A 12,214-nucleotide genomic window follows, 5' to 3' on the forward strand; every position below is an offset into this window, starting at 1 on the left:
AGGAGGCGCTAGTTGGAGAGAAGGTGTCTTTTGAAAGGTGGCATGCACGGCTTGGACATTGTCAGAATCAGACAGTCAGCTCAGTTCTCAAAGGAAACAATCTATCCTCTTCAAAACCAGTTAGCAATTGTTCTTTTTGTCCATTAGGCAAGCTTGCTAAAAGCTCTTTACCCTCTATTAGTCGCTCTAGCACATTTATTTTTGAGAACTTACATCTGGATGTTTGGGGGCCAGCTCCAGTTGTTTCTTGTCTTGGCCACCGTTATTTTTTAATAATCATTGATGAATTCACTAGATTTGGATGGGTTTTCTGTTTAAAGAATAAGAGTGATGTTTTCTCAACCTTCTGTGATTTTTATGCCATGATTTCTAATCAGTATAGTGCAAGGGTTAAGAATATTTACTCTGATCTTGGGGGAGAGTTTCAAAAACTACAACCTTTTTTCAAACGACATGGCATTATACACAAAATTGCATGCCCTCACACTCATGCACAAAACGGTATAGCTGAGAGAAAAATTAGACATGTCGTTGACACCTGCCTTACTTTGCTAGCCAATGCATCTTTACCTCTAAAATTCTGGAACTATGCCATGATACACAGCATTAGGCTAATCAACTATTTACCCACCAAAATCCTGAACAACAATTCACCCTATTTCTTGTTCTACAAGAAACAGCCTGCCTATAAGGCCTTACGCATTTTTGGCAGTGGTATCTATCCTCTTCTTCGTCCATACAATCATCACAAATTTGATTTTCGCTCCAAGCTATGTGTCTATCTTGGTCCATCAGAAAATCATTCTGGGGATATCTGTCTTGAGTAAGCCACTGGACACATATACATCTGCAAATTTGTGCAGCACAATGAAGAAGTATTTCCTGCATCAGCAGTCACTGCATCATCACCTTCATCTAGCAACTCGGGGGTAAGCACATCGTGTCAACTACCATCTTTACTCGGCCCGTATCCAGGTAATTTCTCTAATCCCAATCCTATATTATCTACTTCTAACTTAGTTCCATGCTCCCAACCCATCACACCTGTCCACTCTGGGCCTCATCCTAGTACCCCAAATTACTCCCCCTGACTCTGAAGCCACAAACACTGCTCCTTTAGCTCCACGTCAATGTTTGTCACCAGTGGTCACTGCTGCATCCACACCTGTTCCTCAGAATGATCCTAGTACACCAGTTGATGCTGTGAACATCACCACACCAGAAATACAGAATGCAGTACCTCATAAAGAGAACATCATACCACAAACAGATTCTCCTCCTCCTGAAACTGCACCACCTGCTCCTATTCCAACTGAAAGGCCCAGGCCTCGCAATGCATCACTGATTGGTCCACGACAACATTATATGCAACTCCGACAGTCGTCTCTTCAGTCAAGAGGAAGGTTTGAGGGACTTTTAGCTACACATCCAAATGGCATAGTGGATCCCACATGCTTCAGTAAAGCCAACAAACAACCCGAATGGCGTACAACAATGTCTGAAGAGATTCAAGCTCTTCTGGACAATGGCACATGGCAACTTGTACCGAGACCACATGATCAGCATGTCATCACCTCCAGGTGGCTCTTTCGTACAAAGAAGAAGTCTGATGGAACCATTGATCGTCACAAAGCCCGCTTGGTAGCACGGGGATTCACTCAAAAAGCTGGGATTGACTACAAAGAAACATTCAGTCCAGTAATCAAAGCTACAACCATTAGGTCTGTATTTTCCATTGCAGCAGCAAACAACTGGTTCATCAATCAGCTGGATGTCTCTAATGCATTTCTTCATGGAAACTTATCAGAGACAATATATATGGAACAACCGCAGGGTTTTCGGGACAGTGACCGACCAGATCATGTCTGTCTTCTGAAAAAGAGTCTCTACGGATTAAAGCAAGCACCGCGAGAATGGTTCACACGCCTTCGCACATTCCTCCTCTCCCTTGGGTACAAAATGTCACAGGCTGACAACTCTCTGTTCATCAGACGCACCGACACTGAAAATACTTACATTCTGTGCTATGTTGATGATATACTCATAACAGGTAACCATCCTGCACACATCACCAACACTATTGCAGCCATCGAACAAGAGTTTCCCATTCACAATCTTGGCAAGGCAGAATATTTTCTCGGAATTGAGATCAGATATGAGAAGGATGGCATTCACATGTGTCAGGCCAAGTATGTGGCTGACATCCTAGACAGAGTGAAGATGATTGACTCCAAGCCCACACTAACGCCCATGGCAACCACGCCAACACTTTCAAAGGAGCTAGGCACCAGCTTAACCTCTGGAGATGAATATAGAAGCATTGTGGGAGCCCTTCAATACCTAACATTCACTCGTCCTGACATTGCATTTGCAGTTAACAAATTATGTCAGTTTCTGCACTGTCCGACTGATGAGCACTGGAAAGGAGTTAAGAGGGTCTTACGCTATATTCAGGGCACATCAGACTTTGGTATAGTCATGTCCATCAAACCAATACAGCACATCCATTGTTACTCAGATAGTGATTGAGGAGGGTGTCCTGATGATCGACGATCCACGGGTGCCTTCTGTGTTTACCTTGGATCCAGCATTGTATCGTGGCAGACCCGCAAGCAACCCACAATAGCCAGATCCTCAACAGAAAGTGAATACAAGGCAGTGGCAAATGCCACCGCAGAACTCCTATGGTTCAAATCTCTTCTCTCGGATCTCGGATTTCCCTTACCCACCCCGGTTCAACTATGGTGTGATAATGTTGGAGCAATTTATCTCACCTCAAATCCGGTGTTCCATGCCCGTACGAAGCACATTGAGCTAGATTATCATTTTGTTCGTGAACAAGTTCACAGAGGTTTTCTCAATGTCAGATTTATTCCCACTGATGATCAGGTTGCAGATATACTCACCAAGCCGCTAGCTTCGGCTCGCTTCACGATGCTACGCTCTCGCCTCTTTGTTCGTGCCCGCCATCGGCTTGAGGGGGGGGGGGGGGGGTGTTAGAGATAATGTTCCTAATTATCTCTGTAAATAGATTCTTATCTAGTTAGAGTTTCAATTTGTCTATAACCCTAGCTAGGTAGAGTTCTAATACGATTATACTTGTGTATTGTATTCCTATACAAACTACTATTGGCTCACTATAAATACAAGGCCTCTGAGCCATAATCACTAAGGTGATTCAAACCATTAATTGTGTCATTACTAATCTCTCTCTATCTCCACAATCTTCCCTATATCAGATTATTCATTCAACAATAGTTACCAGAGCAGGAGAAACCTTTATGCCTATAGTATTTGGTTTTGTTATCTGTAACGTCTCAAAAATTTACACATAAGAAAAAAAAAAAAATATCTCATATATACACATGTCTTTCATGAGACAAATTTTTTAAAACTTTTATTTGTTATTATTTTCATGTATATACAATCTTTATTGATAAATGATAACATCACGTACGTGTTGAGTGGAGATAACAAGATTCATAACCACGTAAAGCATTTTGTTAATAATGACTGAAAATTAACCTAACACGTTGAGAATAAAATTGGTCAAGCTGCAAACTTTCAAGGTTAAAATTTAACGTTTAAAACATTCACAATAAAATTGTCTTTCACCGTTAATATTGAGCTAATATTTACATTTTATCCCAGTAGATTTGTTTAAAAGTTTAATTTTGCTCATAAAATATAGGGTTAAGGTGTAAAAATACTCCTAACATTTTGAGTCAGGAGCAATTTTACTCTTAATGTTTAAAATGGTGCAATTTTACCCCTAATGTCTAAAATGGTGCAATTTTACCCCTAACGTTGGAAGCCAAGAGCAATTTTACCTATGACGTTGATAATTTGGATCAATTTAAGAAATAATTCATCAAACTGTATTCTCGGTCATGAATCTTGTCATATACACTTCACACATGCTTCATTTTATCAGTAACAAATCACAAACATATGTTGGGATGTAAAAAAAAAAAAAATATATTGTCTTTTGTACGAATTAGACAAAAAAATCACCGAATTTATAAATATTAATCTCAAATTCTATTATTAAATTATAAAAAACATGAAATCCTTTTTTAGAACGAATTGATATGCAATTGGTACGAAATAAGGAACAAAAATATCTGTGTTTTATAATAGTGTCTTAAATCAACCCAAATTATCAATGTTAGGGGTAAAATTGTTCTTGGCTACAAACATTAGGAGTAAAATTACACAATTTTAGACGTTAGGGGTAAAATTACTCCTGACCCAAAATGTTAGAGGTATTTTTACACCTTAACCCTAAAATATAATAGGATAATTGAATTCGGTAAATAAGGAAATTTAATTGATTTTGAAATTCTGATGATAATTGATCTCCAAAGATGGAAAATTCTCCAAGAAGATAATCCAATGGACTGTCAAAAAAAAAAAACAATCTAATTGAATTTTATAACACACATTTACCGTTATTCCATTTGACTAATTTAATTACCCTTTATTAGTAATTTAACCACTAATTGTTTAAATACAATTTTAACATGAGGGTAAAATGGGAACCAAAATATGAATCCCAGTCAACCCATATTTTCTCTTTAAAAGACCATGTTCCCATACCAGTTTCTTCTATTTTAGTTTCATCAAAACTCGAAAACTTATCTTCTATGTCGAATATTAGGGATACTTTAATACCTTATTGCCCTACTAGCGATTTTATATTAGAGTCACGGATTTCCATGTCATATTAAAACCTTTCATATAATTTTTAATACAGGTGTCCGATGGTGTATGGAGGGTCATTTTGATGAGTGGAAGAGCCAAAACCCTCCTATAAATTCCCCTACTTCTGTATACTTCTGCTATTTATACACTCAAATTACTTTCTATTATTCCAACCTCGCACTCCTGGTCTATAATTAGGGTCGAGCTTGCATGGAGTCAAGAGTAATTTTATCTACAATGTCTTAAAAATAGACACAAATAAAAATAAATAAAAATAAAAATCACATATATACACGTGTCTTTCATCTAGTTTAAAACATGAGATAAGTTTTTTAAAACTTTTATTTATTTTTATTTTCACGTGTACTCACGTATGTTTGATCTTTTATTGATAAATGATAATATTACGCACGTGTGGATTAGAGATAACGAGATTTATAACCGCGCAGAGCATTCCATTAACTTTAATAATGATTGAAAATTAACTTGATTTTCAAATGTTGGGAATAAAATTGGCCAATTTGCAAAAATTAAAAGTAAAATTGTAACTGTATTAACGTTTAGGTAAAATTGCCTTTGTCCATTAATATTAAGCTCATTTTGACACTATTCTTTTTTTTTTTTTGGTAGAAATAGGAAAGAAAACAAACCAACACCGAGACAAAAGCTAACCTGGGATCAGCCTAGGAAAGCTAACCCCAACTCTGTCCTCTAAAAGGAGAGAAGAAAGATAGATAGGAGGATCAGAAAGGGTGGAAACACCTAACATCCCCTCGTGCCCAGCCACCGCCAAGCGATCCGCAATTCGATTTTGTTCTCTGTAGATGTGGCTGAACTCTAAGGACTCAAAGGAGGAGCCAAGACTTCTTATTGCTTTGATAAGGTTCTGGCTACTAAGACAAAAAGCATGATTATTAGAGATCATACTAATAGCCTCCATATTATCAGACTCCACAGCAAGCCTTTTAATACCCAGATTTCTGGCAAGCTTGACTCTAGAAAGAATACCCCAAAGTTCCACTGAAAAGGATGAGCCCAAACCCAGGTTATGGGTGAATCCAGACAACCAGGCACCTCCCGCGTCCCTGAGCACGCCTCCAGCCGCGATCTTTTCATTGTTGAGACAGGAGCCATCCATGTTCAACTTAACCACCCCATCCTTCGGCCTACACCACTCAACGAGTTGAACCTCTTTATTCTGGGTAGAATTGGTAAGGGGGTCCCCTTTGAAGCTCCCCGTAATGGTAAGGAGCTTTTTAGAGAAGAACTCGGGTAAGTTCTGAATAAAAACAGTCTTCTCACCAAAGATCTCCTCGTTTCTCCACTTCCAAAGGTGGTGGCAGATAATAGCAAATAAAATGTCTCCCTGCTCTATGCTAGCCATTAACCTACCTTTAACCCCATTGGAGAACCAGTCATTCTCAGGGTAGGCAAAGAAGGAGGGGAGAATGTGGTGCGGAAGAACTTTCTGCCAAACCTCCTTACTCTTAGGGCAGTCCCTAAGGGCATGGCACAAAGATTCAACTTGGCCTCTGCATCTACTGCAAGCACCTGAATCCACCAAGTGACGTCTATGTCTATCCGAATTAGTCAGCAACCTGTCCTTGACTCCAAGCCACGGGAAGCTCCTCATTCGGTAAGGGATTTTCAGAGCCCAAATGGATTTCCAAGTGTCCGAAAGAGGGTCGGATCTATCAAGAGTAAAAGCTTCAAAGGCAGACTTGCAAGAGTAAGCTCCATTTTTTGTCAGGGCCCAGCAATGCCTATCCTTGTCCTCCTCAAGGTTACTAATCTTCACTCCCCTGATTCTGAGGAGAGAATCAAGGCTCAAGAAGGAATCAAACATAGACCAAATCCAGTCCCCATCAGAGTCCACCACATCGGCAATCCTCCAGTTGTGGAAATTGCTAGGCGGGGGAGAGCAACAAACCTCTATAAGAGGTTTATCTCCGATCCAGGTGTCATACCAGAAGCTTATGGACTTACCATTACCCACCTCCAGGCCAACCCCCGTGCAGAACTCAGCAAACACAGCACTGAGCCCTTTCCAAAGGAAAGAACAATTGCCAATCCTCTCTTTAGGGCCCCCAAAGATTTTGTCCTTTCGATACTTGCCACAAAGCAATTGAACCCAAAGAGAAGAAAGGTTCTGCCACATTCTCTAGAGGAGCTTCATCAACAAGACCTTATTGTTATCTTTAGCTTGTCTGATGCCAAGACCCCCCTGCTTTTAGGCTGGCAGACCTCCTTCCAAGGGACTAGGTGAATCTTCCTACCCTCTCCAGACTCACCCCAAAGAAAACGCCGGTTGATTTTATCAAGCTCATTGAGAACCGGCTCAGGCAACTTACATGCTTGCATGATATGATTGGGAGCTGCGCAGTTGACAGACTGAATTAAGGTTAGACGGCCAGCCAAGGAAAGAGAGTTGGCCTTCCAACTAGCACACAACCCATTAGTTTTGTCCAGAGTCTCCTTAAAGGAGGCTTTGGAAACTCTGTCACTATGAAGGGGGATCCCAAGATACTTTCCCAAGGATTGGGTAAGAGGGATACCCGAAAGATCGCTAAGCTTATTACAGAGGCTTCTATCCATGTTCTTAGAGCAAAGCATCCGGGACTTGTGGACATTGATCTTCTGGCCAGAAGCAACGCAAAAGCACTCCAGGATATTCATGACCACACCAATTTGCTCCTCATTCCCTTCCACAAAGATCATCACATCGTCAGCGAAGAACAAGTGGGAAATAGGAGGGCAAAATCTGTTAATGGACACAGGATGGAGACTCCCCTTATTCACAGCTTCTTGAATTAGGTGAGCCAGCCTTTCCATTGCTATCACAAAAAGGAAAGGGCTCATAGGATCTCCTTGACGGATACCCCTAGAAGGAGAAAACTCATCAGACATATCTCCATTGATCAGAACCTGGAAAACAGGAGAAGACATGCAACCTTCAATCAAACTCCTCCAGTTCTCAGGAATACCAGCTTTACTTAAGTTATCCAAAAGAAAGCTCCAGTTTAAACGATCATAAGCTTTCTCCAGATCAAGCTTGAGAGCCACGATCCCTTTCTTACCCTTCTTCATTTTCATGGAATGGACCATCTCTTGGGCAATTACCACACTGTCCATCATTTGCCTACCAGGAACAAACTACCTTGATTTTGGCTAATAATCTCAAGAAGGATCCGCCGGATCCTATTCGCCACAATCTTAGTGATAGCTTTGTATAAAACATTACATAGGCTGATCGGCCTCAATTGTAAAAAGGAGGAGGGCTTTTCAACCTTAGGGATCAGAACCAGGAGGGTTTTATTCACCAGGCTAATCTCGTTGGAACCGCGGAAGATTCCAAAGATAAAATTATAGACACCTTCCTTCACCGAGTCCCAGTGTTTATGGTAGAAACTAGCAGGGATACCATTGATCCCTATTCTTTTAGATTTATTTGAAAGAATTTTTATTTATAAAATAGTATAATTTGAATTTGGCATTTAATGATATTTATTTGATTTTGAAATTTTGATATCTTAAGATGGGAAATTCTCCAAGAAAAATTTGAATTTTTCTTAAAATGCAAAACTCTAATCAAGCATTAAAAAGAAAAAAAAAACAAATGAAGCAAATTGGGATTTGTTTTTTAAAGTATTTTTGTTGGGCAATTGTTATTGTTGGAATAGGCCACTTGGCCTAATTTTGAATTTATGAAAAAACCCAACTAATTAAATTTCTTTTCTCCGAACGTTTCTTCAATGGTCATGGTCAATGATCAATATTTAATAAGGGGTAACCTTCCCTAATTTAATAAGGAGTAACATTCCTTGATCTCTCTCTTTATTCTCCATTAAATCAGAGCATAACCGCTCTTTTTCTTGTATAAATAGCTGTTGAGACTGTCATTCTAGAGAGAGAATTACAATACAATTTTTTTGAGTAAACCGATACTGAGCATTTATAGAGTATAGACGGAAACGAGTTCGTACGGTGCAATACGAATTCGTATACGAGGGAGGCTGTTTTATCCTGGAGGCGACCAAAAATTACACTGCTTGTATTTTCCGGCAGTTCTATGAACGTGTCAAAGAAAAGGGCTTAGTCTGCAACTATGTCCATTGTTTTGTTCGGTGAATTTCGGGTTTTCCAGTTCCGGTTCTAACAATCTTCATCATCAACTAAAAAGTGTTTATCTGATCGGATAAAACATGAGTCTTCTTCTCAAGATTTGAAACCCGCATATTTGATTCCATAACTCTCAATATGACTTTTAAGGTTTGATCATCTAGAATATTAAAAAAGTTTTGATCTTTTCGCCTAGTTAAGTAAGCATTATTAGAATGACTCCTAGCACTTATGAAACATTGAAAGTAATTGAAACAAAAAAAACACATCACTAATTTCACTTGACAAAATTCACATCAAAGGAACATGTACAATTAAAAGAAACACGTAAGTAGTACGTACCTGAAGTAGTTCAAAACATTTTGAGTAAATAAACTTTGATTCGTCATCTTTTTCTTTCGCATTTACGGATCAAAGTTTACTTACTCAAATTTTTTTGAACTACTTCAGGTACATACTACTTTCGCGATTTGTTTATTTATTTTTTTGTTTTTTGTTTTTTTAAATTGTACATGTTCCTTTGATGGGAATTCTGTTAGATGAGATTTGTGATGTGTTTCTATGTTTGTCTCAATTACTTACAATGTTTCAGTAGCACTAAGAGTCATGTTGATAATGCCTACTTAACTAGGCGAAAAGATCAAGACTTTTTGAATGTTCTAGATGATCAAAACCTAGAAGTCATATTGAGAGATATGGTATCAAATAAGGGGGGTTCCAAATTTTGAGAAAAAGATTCATTTTTTATCCAATCAAATTCAACCATTTTTAGTTGATAATCAGTAGAACTATTTTTTTTTTCTGTTGAAGACACTGTAAAAAAAAATAAATTCCAAGATTGACAATGTGCCACGAAAATAGCATCAGTTCTGAATTTCTGTTGGGTTTTTTCATATAGAAATTAATAGCGGAACTAATAAAGTTAAAAGATCTACATCTCCACTTGATTTTTATTTTTATTATTGATTTTGGTTGTTGGTTCTTAATTAAACCATAAACAACAAGCCTATATATAGACCAATAAAGAAACAGACAAACATAATATTTAGTAACCACTAACATAATCAGCAGCTATTAACTAAAGTAACCTTTAACTTATTTATTACATATTAATTTTAGAAACTCTACTAATTAAAATATATTAAATATTTTTTCATAAGAACTGAATCAAAATAACTAATTATTAAACTTTGAATCAAACCTAAAAATTTCTGCACGGAAGGTTGTCTCGCCGATGCCAGTTTTTTTTTCATGTCTTTATAAACCATATCTTTATTTTATGACAAGCTTTTATTAATGGAATTTAAATTTTTAAATTCATCCCTAACAATTTCCCCTCTCTTTTATGCATAAAGAAATTTAAAAATGTTGATTTTGCACATAAAAGAAGAAAGGGGGTTTTTTTTTTTTTTTGTTCATTTCTCTTCTTTTAAGAATTTCAAAACTTAAATTAGAAGTATACAACTAAAAGGAACTAACTTTCTGCATCTTATTTCCAACAGATTTTGAACTTCAACAAATATAAAAACTCTCAACTCTCAACTCTCTTTTCTTATTACACGCTCTCTTCTTCTCTTCTTTCAACTTTGGGGGCGTCTGGTTGCTACTTTTTCACCTCTTGTTTGTCTTTTTATTTTAAACAGTGGAGTTTCAGGTATTTAGTTAGACCCCTGTTGTTTGTCTTTTGTAGCTGGAAAATAGCTTTTTATAAAAGTATATAATCTATGCTTTTTAAAAAAGCAGCATTTTCAAACAGCAGGTAAAACAAACGGGTCTTTTATCCCTCTTCAAAATAACTAAGAAGAAAAGCAAAGGGATTCAAAAAGCTTCCAAAAATCAGAAACAAATGGGTATGTAAACTCTTTTTTTCCTCTTTATCTTGTTCTTCTTGTTTATTAAAACAAAGGATTGGGTATAAAAGATTCGTCCATGGCTTTACCTTATAATGGGTAGCTCGATGAGGTATGTATCTTTCACCTTAGGTCGGAACCTCTTTTCTAGTCTCTGTTGCATTTTGGGCATTAGATTTTTGCGAAAAAAAGCTTAGCACATTTTTCCAGTACTTTATTGACCTCGCCGGTTAGATCGATAATTCTATTCTCTATGGTTGGCACCATATGCTCATTTTTCATGGCATTTGTGTTATTCTTTATGACTTGCCTCATTTTAGCTAAATCAAATCTTGCATAAATTTATTGTTTTGTCGCATTGCGTCATCCAACGATGGTGGTTGTTGTTGTTGTCGACTTGCACCTTCGATATGGCTCACGGTTTCAGCCACGAAACCTTTTGGCACTTCTGGCACTTGGTTCTGGCTTTGATTTTCTCCTGATTTAGAAGGAACGTTATCCTTGCCAGTGTTCTTCCGTGGTGCCATTGTTAGTATGTCCCACTGGGCGTGCCAATTTTTTTTTGTCACACCCGACCCTAAACGGCGTCGGTTATGAACGGTAAAGAGGATGACGAACTTCTAACAGTAATAAAATAAAAATTATTTGGACTACCCAAAGTTTATTGAATTATTTGGCTTGGACTCGATAATTCTATCAAGCTTCCTACGTATCCCGAGTCATCTTGCAATCTTTAAATCGGGAATCAAAGCCACGTAGTTCTAACTAACACATATTCCTATAAATTCTCGACAGAAAAATTCTAAAAGAGTGTATAACCTGATACTAAAAGACCAGTAAACTATAAATCCATGAAATATGCACATAGAAATTTGATTAACAACATTTTTACCAAACGAACCATTTTTACCATACGAATCCAACACAAAAGTCTAAGACGACTCATTAGACACAAACAACTTAATTTGCTGTTCATTTTACACACCATCCTCAAAATGGTTTGTATTACTTCAAAATTTAAGAACTCAAAGAAGGAATGTTAGAATGATAATATTAAACAAAATCCGAGATCCGAGATCATAGATGAAAATCATGACGTAAAAACAAAATTACAAACCGGATTGGTTTACCTTTAGGTTCAACTTACATGCGTAGACCTAGTTAGTAGGGACACTGAGATGACCTTAGAAGCGTCGTTGGTAACGAATTACTCCTCAAAGAATTCGTATTTATTCAAAAGTGACTTACAATCATAGAACGGAGCAGAATATTCCATTTTCCCCTGAGTGAAAACTGCCTGAAATCACTCGAAAGTGGAGGTAAATAGCGGAATTCATCACAAGAAACATAAGCAACGAAGACTTAGCTCGCTAGCGACGGATGAAGAGAGAGGAAAATTACATGTTTACCCTAGCCATCCCCCACTCTCTCGCATCTCCCCTTATTTTTTTTATCATCTCTGATATGTCTTTAAAAATGAAATTTCGAAGCTTTGATCTCTCCTTCCTCCACAAAAAATGTCATTCTTTTTCTTTATTAAG

The sequence above is a fragment of the Euphorbia lathyris genome, chromosome 9, assembly GCF_963576675.1.
Source record: "Euphorbia lathyris chromosome 9, ddEupLath1.1, whole genome shotgun sequence".
Taxonomy (NCBI): Eukaryota; Viridiplantae; Streptophyta; class Magnoliopsida; order Malpighiales; family Euphorbiaceae; genus Euphorbia; species Euphorbia lathyris.